The 18708-nt window shown below is 38.9% G+C and overlaps 2 protein-coding genes across 2 annotated transcripts in view; both read right to left on the bottom strand.

The window, feature by feature from the left end:
* Positions 1–18708, bottom strand: part of LOC132842105 (GTPase IMAP family member 8) — a 611624-nt gene that overhangs the window by 361570 nt on the left and 231346 nt on the right. The window lies entirely within an intron of this gene.
* LOC132842477 (uncharacterized) overlaps positions 1–18708 on the bottom strand; it is a 301251-nt gene that overhangs the window by 213857 nt on the left and 68686 nt on the right. The window lies entirely within an intron of this gene.

Here is an 18708-nt window from a genome sequence, read left to right as displayed (position 1 = left end):
AGCACTTATTCAGGTCATTTCTGTGAAGTAAAAACTTTATTTCAGTGATCAGTGATGTCACTAACGTCCAGAGCCTTTCTCACTGTAGCTGTAGACTTTTGCTCTTCCTGTAACTTTTTGTTGTAAATAAACCCATACTGCATTTGCATCTGAAAGCATTTACATTACTGTAGTCATTTATAACAGAATATTTCACTCATTAACATGACAGTGTTCAGCTTTAGGGTTCCAGGTTTGTTCCTGATTTCAGTTTACTGTCCATGTGGAGTGTCTCATGTTCTCTCTGTGTTTCATTCTAGACCTTCTATAGTACAGAGCAGGGCAGTTAGAGCAGGGCAGTTAGAGCAGGGCAATTAGAGATATTGATAAGGGTCAGTGTTTAAATTTAAGTCTTAAGGTTAAGCAAAGCTGGTAATGCTTTATAATAACTGCACACTATTAAGCATTAGTTAAACATGAGTAAATACTTAATTATTTACAGAGCACTGCTCCTACATTATCAAGCAGTTTATAAATGTACTTAATAATTACATTTACATACTTTATTAATAATCAATTTATATATTTAAAATAAGTAATAAATTACTCATACACCAGTTATTTATGGGGTGTCAGTGGTTCATAAGATCATTTAGAAAGTGTAAGTAATTATATAGATGTACTGTAACTGAGTGTTAATAAATGCTTTATAACATTTTCCTAATATAAATCATGATTAATCAGTTAGTTAAAAACCATTTACTACTTTTTAGTTAACTATTTTTGTGAGCACATCTAAAGTGAGGACTATCTATGCCTTGTAAAGCAGTTGTAAATGAGATTTAAACGCTCAGTAAACTTCACAGCACAGAGATAAAGTACATAGACATATTTATTACAAGATACAAACAAGGAACTGAACTTTACATTTCAGATAAAAATGCAAAAATAAAACTTGTATAAAAATCTCATAAAAATGAACAAACGAACAAAATAAGCTAAAAGAAGAATATTAGGAAAATTACAATGTCACAAAAAGTGCAAAACAGCAAATCTGTAAACCTTCAGAAAATATAACTGCAGTAAAATGAAACAAAACCTCAGAAATCAGATATAAATATAAATTTCTTCAGTATAAACAGTGTCAAAATTCAACTACCTCAATGTGAACTTTTAAACAGTAAAGAACAGCATATTGTGTGTGTGTGTTTTGGTTCACTGTACACTGTACTTCAGATGCAGTGTGAAAACTGTTCACTTTTGTTTTAATGGCAGCAGCTTTCCAGAAGCCTTTAGGGCTGTGATTTTATCTGCTATTGCTGGATCCTCCTGAACTGAAGCAGCACATTGTGTAGCAAATGCACTAAGTTTAATTTGTCTGCTGTGGTTTTTAAGCAGTTCCTCATACATAAAGGTGAAGAAAAGAACAGCACTGTGATTGGAGCATTGACTACCACAGTGTTCTCGTCCACCACAACATGCTTCAAAGCAGCTGACTGTGGGTGTTGATCTGTAATTCAGATTAAATAGAATAAGTGTTAGTGTTAGAATTTTAGTATTTGCTTTAATTATTCTCACACCCAGCTTTGACTTAGATAAATCCTTAAATTAAGCCATTAAATAAGTCATATATGCACTTTCTTGGCTGTGAATTCAAAATGAGGTGACACACACTGTAAAAAATAAAATGACCCTTTGTTCAGCAAACAGTTTTTTTAGTTACAGATAATAGGAATTGTGAATAATGCGAGTCTATATACAAATACATGTTAGTTCAACAATATTTCACTAAATTTTATAGCAACATATTTAAAGTTGCACGAACAAATATTTTTTAATTGAATTGCGCACGCCAAAAGATCTACGGGGTTTTTTCATTATCAGCATCGCCACATTTTCTGGCTGCCATTTTGGACTTACAACAGGTTTCAGGTCATTAGTTAATGTTAATTAATTTTAAACACTTGAAGTGAAAAGTGGACATGAATTTTTTTTTCCCAAACAACGTATGCCATTAGTGATGCAAATTAGTTTGCGGAGTGGGTAAATGTATAATTTTCATGAAGGCATGTATTTATCATTTTCGTTTTAAAAAATGACATCATGCTTTTGCTCTATACTTCTCAACAAAATGAAGAGATAGAAGGACATTATTGCCCCTTTTCCACCGAAGCAGTTCGAGTGCTGGTTCGGAGCCAGAGCCTAATTTAGAACCAGTTCTTTCTGTTTCGACCGCCAAAGCACCGGCTCTGAACCAGGAAAAGTGGTTCTTAAGTAGCACCAAAACGTTGCTGGTCTAGACTTAAGAACCGCTTGTGTCCGGGGCTGTGGGCGGGGCTGTGGGCGGGGCTACTGTTAGTGCATTAGATAATGTACCTTAAGTATACTAATGTTTAATACACTTTTACTTTACCGTGATATGATACATTATCAGCACACATGATAGTAAGTAGCTACATGCTAAGGCTAACTTTTTTTCTGTGTTAGCGATAAAATAACGTTATGTACTTTATCGATTACAACCTCCGTTTATACAGATTACATGGAGCTGCACGTACACGTTGGATTCACTCCGTTTGGGTGTTAATGTAGGTTCACAAAGCCATGAGCATTAACAGTAAAGCAACATCCGCCATTGTTGATGTGTTTGTGTTTGCCGCTGCTGCGCTAAAGTTGCTGGGACACGTGACACGTATAAAGTGACGTCACACTCGGCTCTTGATGCGCTCTAGCTGGTGGAAAGGCAAACCGGTTCTTAGAAGGTTCACCAGTGGAACCAACTTTGAACCAGCACCAGTGCTAACTCTGAACCAGCACCTGGTTCTTTCCGGTGGAAAAGAGGCATTAGTGGTTCTTCCAAAGAAAAGATAAGGGAGACAGTGAGACAGAGCCAGATGGTTCAGGTAATAGTAATACCAACAAAATAGTTTAGTATATAATTGTAGTAATAACAACATAAAGACATGACAAAGAGTAAAAATGAGGGTGGTAAAATAAATATATAAATACATTCTCATCAGCAAATAATGGAAAACTCATTCACTCATCTTCTACCGCTTATCCGAACTACCTCGGGTCACGGGGAGCCTGTGCCTATCTCAGGCGTCATCGGGCATCAAGGCAGGATACACCCTGGACGGAGTGCCAACCCATCACAGGGCACACACACACACACACACACTCTCTCATTCACTCACGCAATCACACACTACGGACAATTTTCCAGATATGCCAATCAACCTACCATGCATGTCTTTGGACCGGGGGAGGAAACCGGAGTACCCGGAGGAAACCCCCGAGGCACGGGGAGAACATGCAAACTCCACACACACAAGGTGGAGGTGGGAATCGAACCCCCAACCCTGGAGGTGTGAGGAGAACGTGCTAACCACTAAGACACCGTGACCCCAATAATGGAAAACTGATAAATACAATCGCTGCGCGCTCTCGCTGTGTGCTGCGCGCTCTCGCTGTGTGCTGCGCGCTCTCGCTGTGTGCTGCGCGCTCTCGCTGTGTGCTGCGCGCTCTCGCTGTGTGCTGCGCGCTCTCGCTGTGTGCTGCGCGCTCTCGCTGTGTGCTGCGCGCTCTCGCTGTGTGCTGCGCGCTCTCGCTGTGTGCTGCGCGTCATACACCGTTCAGTCAATTATTATACGGGAACAATTATTCTCGTATAGTAAGGGAATAAATTTGTGCTGCCTTTGAAGACTGAGTAAAGAAAGGATTTTTGTCCCCGCCCCCAGTGCTTTTAGTCTCTGCACACGATGGATTTTGTATGTTGTTTCCTACCTTATGGGTGAATGGCCCTACAGACTGACAAGGGTAGGCTCCAGTTAGTTTAACGTCATGAGAAAGCCTTCTGAAGTAAAACTATGTGAGACAGAATTATATATAACAAGTTCACATACTCCTCCCTCCCCAAGTCTATTAAGGTAGGTGAGACGCCCTTACTCCCTGACGGACTTCACTTAAAGATTACACTTCAGGTAAGTATAAAGAAATATAAACCTTGTTTATTTTCTATATATATATATATATATATATACGTATATATATATACGTATATATATATATATATATATATATATATATATATATATACGTATATATATATATATATATACGTATATATATAATTTCTTAAACAAGAATTAGTCTCAATACTCAATATAATGAAAACATCAAAGAAAAATAAACAGAAAAGTTACATAAACGAATGTATTGCATGGATTTCTTTGTACTGTCACCCAAACACAATCACTTTCAATATATTCAGTATATAGTATAACACTTTAGAAAAGAAAACCCCCTTCTTTTCGTCAAAGAAAACTCTCATTTTCCTTAAAATTCAAAATTCACTTAGAACTTCAGAATTAAATCACAACACTTAAATTGACCTTTTGAACACAAATACATTCAAAACAGTGAGAAAATAACAGTTCTCAATGAGCATTTACAATTTCACACACCAAATGCTCAACTTAAAGTTTTAACTGTACCGTCCATCAAACCATGATATCCCAAAAGAACAAATAGGAAATACCAGTCTGTAGAATGATGAGTAGAAATACGTTGTCTTGTCTCTTCAGAAGTCGAAATTGGAGAAGATGATAGAATACAGTCTGATGAAGATGTAAGTCAGTCAAGATGTTTGACACCATTCAGAATGTTTTCATAGAGCTGGGATCTGGATGCACCAAACGTGTGCTTTCTCTCAAGAACAAACTGTTGTAAAGAATATCACAAGTGTTTTGGGAAACCTTTTTGGTGTTCATTTGTTACAAGACCTAAAGTGCAGCTTTGATACAAGGTCTGGGGATTATTTTAGCTGGCATCTCTTTTTCTTGTCAACAGATGTCAAACTGTTCTTAAAGTGTTTTATAATTGTAATTTTGAAGAACAGCTTGCATACCAGGTCTGGTTAGTTGTTGCAGTTAACATGTCTGTTTCTCATAAACAGTTGTTTAACAATTGTCTAAAAAATTGCCATTTTAAAAGGATAGTTCACCCAAAAATGAAAATTCTGTGACATTTTGTCAGTCATGTTGTTACAAACCCATATAAATGTCTTTGTTCTGAGGAACAAGAAGATATTTTGAGGAATGTTTATAACCAAACTGTTGATGAGCCCCATTCACTTCCATAGTGGGAAAAAAGAATACTATAGAAGTGAATGGGGCTCATGATCTGTTTGGTTACAAACATTCCTCAAAATATCTTCTTTCATGTTCGTCAGAACAAAGACATTTATACAGGTTTGTAACAACATGGGAGTAAGAAAATGATGACAGAAGTTTCATTTTTGGGTGAACTATTCCTTTAAATTAAATTATACAAGTGTTTTAAATGTTTGTTTAAAGGGTTTTTTTCTAATTGAAATAAATAAGTAAATGTTTTATGACTTGTCTTTATTTTGCCAATTAAACATTTGTCATCCACAAAACATAAAAAAGCAAATTAACTGAACAACAGCAATTGCTGTGAAATAAATATCTTTATTAGGAAAATAAGAAAATCAGAATTGCAGAAACAAGCAAGTGTTAGTTAGCTGAACACAGTACTATTGATACGAGTAATTATTTAAAATACATTGAGACAACTCAAAATTCTTAATGCATCAGGTTGACTCACTTTTCTATGTTTTCACAATAATTTTTTTTACAGTGTAGTTTTCTACAACCCTGAAGTAATTGTATGAGGATGTCTTAGAGGAAGATTCAGACATAGTATCAGAGGATGATTTATCTGAGCTATCATTAGAGGGATTTGAAGACAAGGGGGTCACCTGGATGGAACTTGTGCCCCCTCTGTTAAGAGCTGTTGCAATAGATACAAGTACATACATAAGACCTGCAGCTAGCAGAACATGGCACACAGGAACACAAAGCTAAACTCACATATAATAAGGACACTGTACTATAATTTTATTACATGTTGTCTGTAGGTAGACTTACCTGATGCCGATTGCTCTTTTAGATAGTCTCTCTCTTTGGTCATCTTATCTATCTTCTCCTTTAGCCACTTTACTCTGAGCTTACACATCTCCAGCTCATGGGCTTTTCTTCTGTCAGTTAGCTGTGCTGTGGTGACCATAAACACACCTAGTACTCAATGGGTTTAGAACGTTCTGTTAACTTTACTGTAGTTTAACAAACTGTCACCCCCCGCCCCTGTGTATTACACAAAAAGAGTCGGAAATAACACAACAAAAGTCCCCTGTTGACAGCTAGACTTCTCCTTCCCTGAGAATCCATTTAGCAAGCAGATAGTTAACTAGCCATTATCCATAATGTGTGTCAGTAAAACAAGTAACACACCACTAGTGTCACTGATGGACTTTTCATTCAATGTGTCCAGCTTCCCATTCTTATTGGCTCTGGTCCATACGGCCTTTGGGTTTTGGTCAGAGGTCTCCATGTCCTAAATACACTGCTGTATCATTCATTCCTTCCATTGATTATGTAAGATAGCAGGAGTGTGGCATCTCCTACCAATCAGATCACAGACTAACTGGATGTCAATAATAACTACCATCTAAAGCAAACATTTTATTAAAGTAAAAATGATCAAAACTCAGTTAAAGAAGCTGATTAATTGTGTTCAGAAAATGAAACTGCTAAAAAATAATAAATGCAGCAAATGAAATCGGGACACAGAAATGAAGACCCTGAAACAGTGGAGAACAATATAATTAATAATGTTGGTAGACATTACAGCATAATCATAACATTGCATGAAGCCTCTTTCTAAAATATTGTATGTTTATTTATTTATTTATTTGTTTGTTTATGTATTTATTTATTTATTTATATTTTATTTTTAATAGGATTTGTTGACAAGCAGCACATGAGGGAAGGGCAAAACTAGTTTTGTGTATCACATACTCCCTGCACTAGGGTACAACATCACACTGTAAATATAGCTGCAAGCAGCGATACCGGGATCAAGCCGATCAGATGCGCTCAGAACGTGTGTGTGAGTGTGTGTGTGTGTGTGTGTGTAAATGTGTGTGTAAGTGTGTGTGTGTTCCTCGTATGTGAAAACATACTTGGCAATAAAGTGTGTGTGAGTGTGTGTGAGTGTGTCTGTGTGAGTGTGTGTGTGAGTGTGAGTGTGTGTGTGTGTGTGTGTCTGTGTGTCTTTGTGTGTGTGTGTGTGAGAGAGAGTGTGTGTGTGTGTGTGTGTGTGTGTGTGTGTGTGTGTGTGTGTGTGAATGTGTGTGTATGTGAGTGTGCGAGTGTGAGTATGTGAGTGTGCGAGTGTGAGTAAGTGTGCGAGTGTGAGTGAGTGTGTGTGTAAATGTGTGTGTAAGTGTGTGTGTGTGTTCCTCGTATGTGAAAACATACTTGGCAATAAAGACCTTTCTGATTCTGAGGCCTTACAATTCAGCACAAAATTGGGTTTTTGGATTGTTGGTGGCGCTAGAGGGTTTAAGCTAGACACACCAAAGTTGCTACAGTAACTTCTAAGACTGGCCTCTACATGTGTGCCAAATTTCATAACTTTCCTACGTACGGTTCTATGGGCTGCCATTGACTTCAATGGCGGAAGAGGAATAATAATAATAATAATAACTAGATTTGTAAAGTTCGTCGAGACAAACTTTGATGTTGGCTTTGACGGTGCAAGTATTCGCAAAGGCCGGTGCTTTTTGGAGGCGAGTGGACATAAGGGTCAGTGTTACTTTTGGAGGCAAGTGGACAGAAAGATTGTGAAAGCTACTGGACCGCTAGGGTGCCAAAACTTTTGGAGGCGAGCGGACACGTGACGTGACGTGACCATAACACACGTGAGGCACTTCCCCTCATTGTGCTGAGTGTTTTGATACATAACATGTCCATGTTGTGCTAATTTTTGATTTCGCTTATTTTGGGGGCGGGGCTACACGTGACGTCACGTGACGTCGCCAAAATACACGTGGGGCAGTTCCCCTCATTGTGCTGAGTGTTTTGATATGTCACATGTCCATGTTGTGCAAATTTTTTATTTTCACGTGATGTCACGTGACATCACGTGACATCACGTGACGTGGCCAGAATACACATGAGGCAGTTCCCCTTATTGTGCTGAGTGTTTTGATATGTCACATGTCCATGTTGTGCAAATTTTAGATTTCGCTTATTTTGGGGGCGGGGCTACACGTGACGTCACGTGACGTGACCAAAATACACATGGGGCAGTTCCCCTCATTGTGCTGAGTGTTTTGATATGTCACATGTCCATGTTGTGCTCATTTTTTATTTTCACGTGATGACACGTGACAACACGTGACGACACGTGACGTGACGATAACACACGTGAGGCACCTCCCCTCATTGTGCTGAGTGTTTTGATATGTCACATGTCCATGTTGTGCTAATTTTTTATTTTCACGTGACGACAAGTGATGACACGTGACGTGACGTGACCATAACACACGTGAGGCACTTCCCCTCATTGGGCTGAGTGTTTTGATATATGACATGTCCATGTTGTGCTAATTTTTGATTTCAATTATTTTGGGGGCGGGGCTACACGTGACGTCACGTGACGTGACCAAAATACACGTGGGGCAGTTCACCTCATTGTGCTGTGTTTTAATATGTCACATGTCCATGTTGTGCTAATTTTTTATTTCGCTTATTTTGGGGGCGGGGCTACACGTGACGTCACGTGACGTGACTAAAATACACGTGGGGCAGTTCCCCTCATTGTGTTGAGTGTTTTGATATGTCACATGTCCATGTTGTGCTAATTTTTTATTTTCACGTGATGACACGTGACGACACGTGACGTGACGTGACCATAACACACGTGAGGCACTTCCCCTCATTGGGCTGAGTGTTTTGATATGTCACATGTCCATGTTGAGCAAATTTTTGATTTCGCTTATTTTGGGGGCGGGGCTATACACGTGACGTCACGTGACGTGACCAAAATACACGTGGGGCAGTTCCCCTCATTGGGCTGAGTGTTTTGATATATGACATGTCCATATTGTGCTCATTTTTGATTTCGCTTATTCTGGGGGCGGGGCTACACGTGACGTCACGTGATGTCACCAGAATACCCGGTGGGGTGCCAATACTTTTGGCAAAAAGTGTCTACTGAGGGTTTGGACATTTCATGTCAATACTGCAGTCATTATGGGATTCTACTTCTTATAATACTGCATAGAACACAGGAGAGAAGCCGTGCCTGAGCTCTGCGCACGCTGCGTGCGTGAAAGCTTCGAGGAATTTTAGGAATTCCCCATTCAAGTCTATGGGACGTTCCATCGTCGACTACGGGAAAACCGAAAGTTCCGTCGGAACGCCGAGTCTGGAACTTTGTCCGGAGTAACGTCCTAAAGAACCTGTCCGAGTTTGGTGTAAATCGCTCGAAAACTTGCCGAGTTATAAACCTCCAAAGTTTATAATGGAAGCGGATACGAAAAAAGGCCACTTTGAGCTTCCGTACCGGGAATGCCGGAATTCCGATCGCTTAGAAAAGTAATAGCAACAAACTTCAGACCAGGGTCTACGACATATCCGAATTTGGTGCATGTGGCTCGAAAGCCCTAGGACGAGTTACTCTTGATAAATTTGTGGCTAAGAATAATAATAATAATAATAATAATAATAATAATAATAATAATAATAATAATAATAATAATAAGCTTATAACGGATTTCAGAATGTTGGCTTCTACAAAGCCAACATAATAATAATAATTAAAGCTGCAAGCTTTGAAAGGCCCTAAAGTCTTGAAAGGCCCTAAAGTCTTGAAAGGCTTTAAAGTTTTGAAAATCCTTTAAGGCCTTAAACTCCCTAAAGGCCTTAAACGCTTGAACCCCGGGAAATGCTGCTTGCAGCTTTAATTAGGGGTTCAAGCGCGAAGCGCTGGAAACCTATTGTTTTCGGTAGGATTTTTATTATTATTATTAGGGGTTCAAGCGCGAAGCGCTGGAAACCTATTGTTTTCGGTAGGATTTTTATTATTATTATTATTATTATTATTATTATTATTATTATTATTATTATTATTCCGCCCTAGAAACGGTCGTGCAGCCCAAACCGTAAGGCCTAGAGAGCTCAAACTTGGTCAGATGGTAGTACTGGTCACAGTTACTCAGGCGCAAGGACTCAGTGAAATCGGCCAATAGGGGGCGCTTCAGCGCCCCTCAACGCGTTTGTGCCCATAACTCCTAAACCGTATATCCAAATCTCAAGTGCTTTATATCATTGGACTCCTTGGCTCATGACTTAAAATATGTATATCTCCGATTTAATTTCCGCCATTAAAATGTTTTCGCTATAGCGCATTTTGTCCGAAAACTACTTTTGCGAACTAGTCCTAGGTTTTTCGCCTGATCGAGACCAATCCAGTGCATTAATATTCTCTGGAGTCTCATTGTCAATAATTATCAAAAAAAAGTTAAATTTTGATTCATCGTCACTAAGGGGCCCCCAAATGTTCGAACACTGGTGGAGCCAACTTTTGCTAAAATGGCAATAACTCAAGAACTAAATGAGCTATCAACACCAAACTTGGGAGACATGTGAAAGACGTCACACTGAGGTCACAGGTCAAAAACCGCGGCGATTGGCCACTTGGTGGCGCTATGACAAAAAAATCACTAAAAACAGCTCTAACTATGCAAGTGTTCATCCGATTGACTTCAAACGTGGTGTGCAGTGTCCTTGACCAAGGTGCCTTGAGTGTATGTAAGGACATTGGCGTGTCTCAAAAAACATGGCCGCCATCGGCCAATGAATTTTGAGCACCAATTAGACAAGGTTAATGGAGGCCTATCGGAATGAAACTCGGTGAGCATGTTCGACACGTGGTCCTAGAGGTCTGAAAGAAATTTGAAAGAAATTGGCCACTAGTTGGCGCTAAAGAGTTTTTACACTATTGTAATCACGTAGTGCTTAATAAATACACACAATATTGATATCATTTGATAGGTCTCCACATGCTGAACAACTTTGCCTCTTGGACCAATGCGGTCAATCAAATTGTTCATTAATTATTCTTGATAAGGTGAAAAACCTACTTTTGCGAACTAGTCCTAGGTTTTTCTCCTGATCGAGACCAATCCAGTGCAGTAATATTCTCTGGAGTCTTATTGTCAATAATTATCAAAAAAAAGTGGAACTTTATCCTTTGGCTTGCCATTAAAGGATTATTTATGAAATGGGCGTGGCAAAAAATAATTCAAAGCCTATAACTCATAAACGAAAAGTCTAATTTATACGACCCTCATTGAGCACATGTGACATATGACTTTTAACAATCCTGCCAAGTTTTATCTTGATCGGACGATAGGTGGCGCTGTAATTGGCAAAAAGCTGCACACCATGTATTTTTAATGGACTGCGTTGGCTGTAAATGGACTTTTCCATTACTGATGTAACTGCATATAGGTTACAAATAATGGAGTGAGTAATGTGTGTCAATTGAGTAATGTGACATAAGTGAGTAGTGTGATGCAAGTGAGCAGTGTGACGCAAGTGAGCAGTGTAATGGAAGTGTGCTGTGTGATGCAAGTGAGCAGTGTGACGCAAGTGAGCAGTGTGACGCAAGTGAGCAGTGTGATGCAAGTGTGCTGTATGAGGCAAGTGAGCTGAGTGATGCAAGTAAGCTGTGTGATGCCAGTGAGCTGTGCGATGCCAGTGAGCTATACGATGAAAGTGTGCACTGTGATGAAACTGAGCAGTGTTATATAAGTAACCTGTGTAATGAAAGTGAGCTGTGTGATGCAAGTTAGCTGTGTAATGTAAATGAGCAGTGTAATACAAGTGACCTGTATAATATAAGTGAATAATGTGATGTGCACTATAATTGTTGAAAAGATATATAAACCATATATTTCCAATGGATTGCATTAGCTATACAAACCACTAGATGGCAGCAGAGGATCCCTCGTTGGCTCATTCTATTCAGCATCTGTTTTTCCCTAGGAATTTATACTTAAACATTTTAAAATCATCTTCATATCATTTGTTAGGTCTAGGTTTTCTGAACCACTTTGCTTGTACAATCAGCGCTGTAAATCAAATCATTCATTAAGTATATAACAAATATGTATATTTAAAAATCTACTTTTGCAAGTTCTATAAGTTTTTTACTTAATGTCTATGAAATAAGTTCAGTAAAATTCCTTAAACGCTTGAACCCCGGGAAACGCTGCTTGCAGCTTTAATTATTATTATTATTATTATTATTCCGCCCTACAAACGGTCGTGCAGCCCAAACCGTAAGGCCTAGTGAGCTCAAACTTGGTCAGATGGTAGTACTGGTCACAGTTACTCAGGCCCAAGGTCTCAGTGGAATCGGCCAATTTGTGGCGCTTCAGCGCCCCTCAACGCGTTTGTGCCCATAACTCCTAAACTGTATGGCCAAATCCTTGGCTCATGACTTAAAAAACGTATATCTCCGATTTCATTTCTGCCATAAAATTTTTTCGCTATAGTGCATTTTGTCCGAAACCTACTTTTACGAACTAGTCCTAGGTTTTTCGCCTGATCGAGACCAAGCCAGTGCAGTAATATTCTCTGGAGTCTCAATGTCAATAATTATCAAAAAAAAGTTGAAATTTTGATTCTGGGTCCTTAAGGGGACCCAAAAAGTTTGGACTGTGAGGAGCCAGTTTTACTAAAATATCAATAACTCAAGAACTAAATGAGCTATCAACACCAAACCTGGGACACATGTGAAAGAGGTCAAACTGAGGTCACAGTTCAAAAACCGTGGCGATTGTTTGTTCTTGTTCTCTCTCTCTCTCTCTCTTTGCTTCACTATCTATCTTTTCAGATCCCTACCATTGGACATCTCCTGTCAATCTACATTATCCTGTGTGACATCACCCGTCGATCCACCAATCAACCAGAATCAGAATCAGAATTAGAATCAGAATCAGAATCAGAGACAGAAACAGAAGGAGAAAGATGTGTGCTAATTTGTTAGAGGGCTCTATTGTTGCTCATTCGGTTTTAGTATGTCAGACTGTTCATGTATCCCAATTTGTTAGTTATTTTGTGTATGTGACTTGAGGGTCACTTTGTGTATGTGACTTGCGGGTCACTTTGTGTATGTGACTTGCGGGTCACTCGTTCTGCATCTGGATGATTGTGTTTTTTCGCTTTATGGATATGACTTTGTTTATTTTAGGGACAACTGGACAGGTGAGTACTTCACATGACATATATTGTGCAACACGTTGGTAAGCTTTTCTGTATTAGAGACACTAGGTTAGGAGCGGGTGCCACCCTCTGTAACTTGCGGGTCACTTTGTGTATGTGAAAATCCTTTAAGGCCTTAAACTCCCTAAAGGCCTTAAACGCTTGAACCCGGGAAATGCTGCTTGCAGCTTTAATTTTATTTGTAGTTATTTAAAATCTGTCTAAAATGTGAAGCCCATAGAATAAAACCCAGCGGTAAAAAGAGGAAGATCCACAGGTGTAATGTAGAAGCAGGGTTAGAATAGCTCTTTCCCCGGGTTATAAAACTCTCTGTAGCAGCATTAGCACAGCTTTTACAGAGTTAACCGACCATTAACAACATTTCAGCATTTCAGCTTCATATCACATGAAAACCAGAACGTAGCAACACTTAAAAGTATGAGCAGTGTGAAACCCAGAATACCCATAAAGTGCAGTTTATAATCAACAGGGGACAATTTCACATGTGAAAAACATGCAAATGTACCAAAATAATGTGTCACAAATATTACTGTGACATGTTGAACTTATTTAACATATAACTGAATTAATTTTGTGGTCTACCTCTTGACCGTTGCCTGATATTAGAATTAGGGATCAAGCAAGTCTCTTCTTTAATGGACTGTAGCTCCATATCAGGTGATTCACTTCCACCATCATCATCTGGTGCATTCTCTCTCTGTGTGGTTTCACTTCCTGGATTATTATCTTTAGATTTTTTACATATGAGAACGCCTGTAGCTGCACCAGTTCCTGCACCAGTTACTAGACCAACACCTGCTCCAATACCTGCTCCAATACCTGCTCCAATAGCTGCACCTACAGGACCTGCAACACAAGCACCCACTATAGCTCCTATTGTAGTTCCAGACACAACTCCACCACCTCCAATAGCTGCAGCAATAAGCAAAGCTTTTTTGTTTCTTTTGAAAAACTCTTTAAAACCATTAGTTTCTCCCTTCTTTTCATTTCTCCTAATTCTTGCCGCTTCCTCATACATCTGATTGGTGTAACAGGTTCCTCTGTTCTTCTCCAACATCCTGTCTATCTTCTCCAGCAGCTCACTGACCTGTGATCTGTTTCTCGATGCTTTATTGTTGAAGATGTGATATCCACCTCCACACTGATTAATTACTGTCCTGAGAGATCTGTTCTCCTGAATCACCTCATCCACAGATTTACCCTCTAACTGATCTCCATGGGTGAAGAGAATCATTGTGTATTTTTTCATCTCTCTTCCGAAAATCATCTCTAATTTCTGTAGAACATCTTCCTCCTGTTCAGTGAATCTCATATTAATGGGAATGATGTAAAGGAAAGCATGAGGTCCAGGACAGGACAGGTAAATACTCCACCCGATCTCCTCAGCTAAGCTCTCACGAGATTATGTTGTGTCGAATAACCCTGGTGTGTCGATCACAGACACTTTCCTACCTAAAACTACATCCTGTTGTATTTCACTGGATGATGTTACTGATGTTGAACCAAACTCAGATCTGAACCTTTTCCCTCCCAGGATGGTGTTTCCTGTAGCACTCTTCCCAACACCAGTCTTCCCCACCAGCACAACCCTCCTGTGTAGATGTTCTTCATGGTCTGTTAATCTTATCTCTGAACCTAAATATGGATTTAAAAAGAAAAAGATCAGTTTCATGGTTTATTATAAATTTTCTGTGTTCTGAAATGTTTATATATAAGATGTACTTACAGATGATCTGTTCAGTCTGTTTTATTTTAGTTATTAACATTTGGACTTGGTTTGAACTTTGTGAGACGTTGTTAAAGACATGATATCTGTTCTGAAACTTCTGCACCAGTTTCTTTAGTTCTTCTGTGTCTTCTATAAACACTTCTATAGTGAGACCTTCTCGCTCCAGCTCATCTCCTCTGGTGAAGAGGATCCATGTGTTCTGGATGAATCTTTCTGGTATAAAGTCCTCCATCAGAAGAATAGCTTCATTATCTTCTTGAGTAAATCTGTCTAATTTCATCACCAACAGAATCACAGTGCAGGTTCTTTCATCTAGATGAAACAGAGGCTCCCATTGATCTAAAACCTCTTTATTGTTTTTTTCTGTATTAAAGAGTCCTGGTGTGTCGTAGACATCAAGAGTCACACCATTAAAGACGTCTCTCTTCCTCTGAACCTCCTGAGTTTTAAATTTCTTATTGGAAATAAACATGTTTTCTCCCACTATGGTATTTCCTGAAGCACTTTTTCCTGATCCTGTTTTTCCAAGCAGAATAATATTATAATGTAGATCAGAGTTTGTGGTTGAAGCCATTTTTCTGTGGTTGTAAAAAAAAAAGGAAACAGATTTTTATTAGAGATTCAGTAAAATTATAACACACTGTTTTGTGTTCATTTACTCAGTCATGGTTTAAATTACAGAATATTGTCCACACAAAATGCTCCACACTCAGAGCTGGAGTGTTTTTATATTATATTTGCCATTGTGTTTCCTGCATGTAGTTGTAAAAACTGTGACATTATTCAAATGCAACCGTTTGCATTTCTGTTCACACAATGTATGACATTTAAAATGGTAAACAAAGTCCATCTGCAGCTGAATTTCCCGTCTTTCGAGTCGAGTTTCTATGACCTTTGGATAGAAAAACGCCCCATAATATAGTCCCACCCCAACAATGATTGACAGGTTTACGTGCAGACATTGGAAACAAAAATGTAAAAGGGTTTGTCAGGATCCTTACGTGACACCAGAGGAGGTACTGTAAAATAGCAAATGAGGAATAACTCGAAAGACAGGGTATTCAACTGCAGATGGACTTTGTTTACCATTTTAAATGTCATACATTGTGTGTTCACATAAACAGAATGCAAACGGTTTGCATTGAATTATGTCACTGCATTGTTCCTGAAACCGGTTGTGGTTTGTGCTCCTCACTGCACTGCTCACACTCAGGTAAACGCCTGCTGAGACTCGTTTACAGATGAGAGTTTATAAATGTCTAGACTTGAGTTCATTATTAGCCAGACATGAACAGTAATGTCATTTTACTTCAGTACAGCTGTTGAGTATTTATACTTTACTTGAATATTATTTTTCTTGGAAACTTATTACTTTGACTTCATTACATTATCATAAAGGTTCCTGATACTCATTACTTTAGAGAATGTGTTCATTTAGTTCCCTATAAAGTGCTAAGCCAAAGGCCATTTTATCACACAGGATAAAAACCAATCACAGAATACTGGAGCACTAAAGGTACACTTACATTGTCAGTCAAGTCCAACAGAATTTAGTGGTGATTTTCACAATTCATGTGTCTGGTAGACGAGTGATGTTATGTAGTGATTGTGATCGCTAAAGTTACAGCAGACACTGATTCCACACCACAGCACCTATAGATGTACATTCAGTGTAAGTACAGCTACAGAAACTGTAGAAACCTCTTGCTAAGTCAGTGGATTCGTGTCAGACCAGTCCCAATTAGACAGGGAGATATTTCAGTCTATAGTGTGTAATAAAAATAAAATGAACCTAAATCATCATGAGATGTTACGTTTAACACGTGTGTTAACATGTTTATTAAACTTAAGTAATGTCCTGTATTTTATAGAGGAAACATGCTGGTCATTTGAAGAAATAGACTGAACTTCAGCTGCCTTCAGATGAAAAGCCAAAGCTGCGACAAATTACGAAGACACAAAGCAAGTCTCTCAGAAGAGTGTTGACAACGTTGATCAGCAATCTTTCCAATTACTTTCCAATCTTTTCTAATGTTTCAGATCATCAAACAAATGTAAATATTAGCCAAAGATAACACAAGTAAACACAACATGCAGTTTCTAAATAAAGGTTTTTATTATTAAGTGAAAACTAAATCCAAACCTACATGGCCCTGTGTGAAAAAGTATACCAACAGTAAAACATGGTGGTGGTAGTGTGATGGTCTGGGGCTGTTTTACTGCTTCAGGACCTGGAAGGTTCACTGTGATAAACAGAACCATGAATTCTGCTGTCTATAAAAAATCCTGAAGGACAAAGTGTGACCTTCTGTTTGTGACCTCAAGCTGAAGTGAACTTGGGTTCTGCAGCAGGACAATGATCCATAACACACCAGCAAGTCCACCTCTGAATGGCTGAAGAAAAACAAAATGAAGACTGTGGAGCGGCCGAGTCAAAGTCCTGACCTGAATCCTATTGAGACGCTGTGGCAGGACCTTAAAAAGGGGGTTCATGCTCGAAAACCCTCCAATGTGGCTGAATTACAAGAATTCTGTAAAGACGAGTGGACCAAAATTCCCCCACAGCCTCAGCTGTAACAGACTCACTGTAACAGACTCACTGTAAGTTATCACTAACACTTGAATGCAGTTCTTGCTGCTAAGGGAGGACCAACCAGTTATTAGGTTTAGGGGCAAATACTTTTTCACACTGGGCCGTGTGGGTTTGGGTTTAGTTTTCCCTTAATAATAAAAACCTTCATTTAAAAACTGCATGTTGTGTTTACTCGTGTTGTCTTTGACTAATATTTAAATTAGTTTGATGATCTGAAACATTGAAGTGTGAAAAACATGCAAAAAAATAAAATAAAATTAGGAAGGGGGCAATATCTTTTCACACCACTGTACATTAAACGTTTTAGTAGCTTTTTGTTACAGGAAGTAGATAAGAATTTAACATAAATCTAAAACATCTTTTAACTCTAGAACAGGTTAATTATCTACTGGGTATTATAGACAGAATGGTGTCTGATCAGGAGAACAGCTTCTACACGCTGGAGATGCTGCAGGAGGCATCACGGAGAGCTGAAGAACAGGCAAGAGCAGTGAAATATACAGTTAAACGTTGGTTTGTTAATCAGCTGAAATATTTGTGTGTAATTGCAGTTTTCTCTCTATCTATGGGATTTGTGTTCAGCAGAGGTTCTGCAGACAGATGGGTGTTCATACATGGCTGTGGTTTGGGAGGGTCAGCAGCAGCTTTGGGACTGATAACAGGAAAGCTCTGGGGTCTGATATGGAGAAGTCAGTTAAAGATGTCTTGCTCATCACCTCAAGAGCGTCCTAAAGTTTTCCACCAGTGCTTGAAAAAAGGCTTTGGTGTCGTCTGTGGTGGTTTATTTGGGTCGTTTGTAGGCTTCGCTGGTTCAGACCAGACACCAGTGATACTGTTAGCAGCGCTAGCTGGAGCTGTTGGAGCTTATACTGCAATGCACAGTGGACTGTAAACATTATACTGAATATGAACCTACACTAGCAGTATAAAGGTGAGACGTGTTGTGACTGTGAGATCTGTGAGGTTCAGTCACTAATCACTATAAAACATCTACAGAAATCTACTGAACACATTCACATCATCTGTATAGAATTGTTTTACACACACAAAAGCACTCAGTATCCCTCTCCCTAATTATATTAGTGATTATTATACCTAACTGTGGTGATTGTTTTATGTCAGTAATATGATGTGTTTGATGCAGTCGTCACTCTTCTGTTTGTTATTTTGTCATCTCATCACCTCATGGACGAGCTGGTGAGCTGGTGTGAACATTCATAAAGTTCAATATCAATAAATTCAGC

The sequence above is a fragment of the Tachysurus vachellii genome, chromosome 3 (genome assembly GCF_030014155.1).
Source record: "Tachysurus vachellii isolate PV-2020 chromosome 3, HZAU_Pvac_v1, whole genome shotgun sequence".
NCBI lineage: Eukaryota > Metazoa > Chordata > Actinopteri > Siluriformes > Bagridae > Tachysurus > Tachysurus vachellii.
The sequence above is the reverse complement of the archived record's forward strand: the minus strand, read 5'-3'. Positions and strand labels throughout refer to the sequence as shown.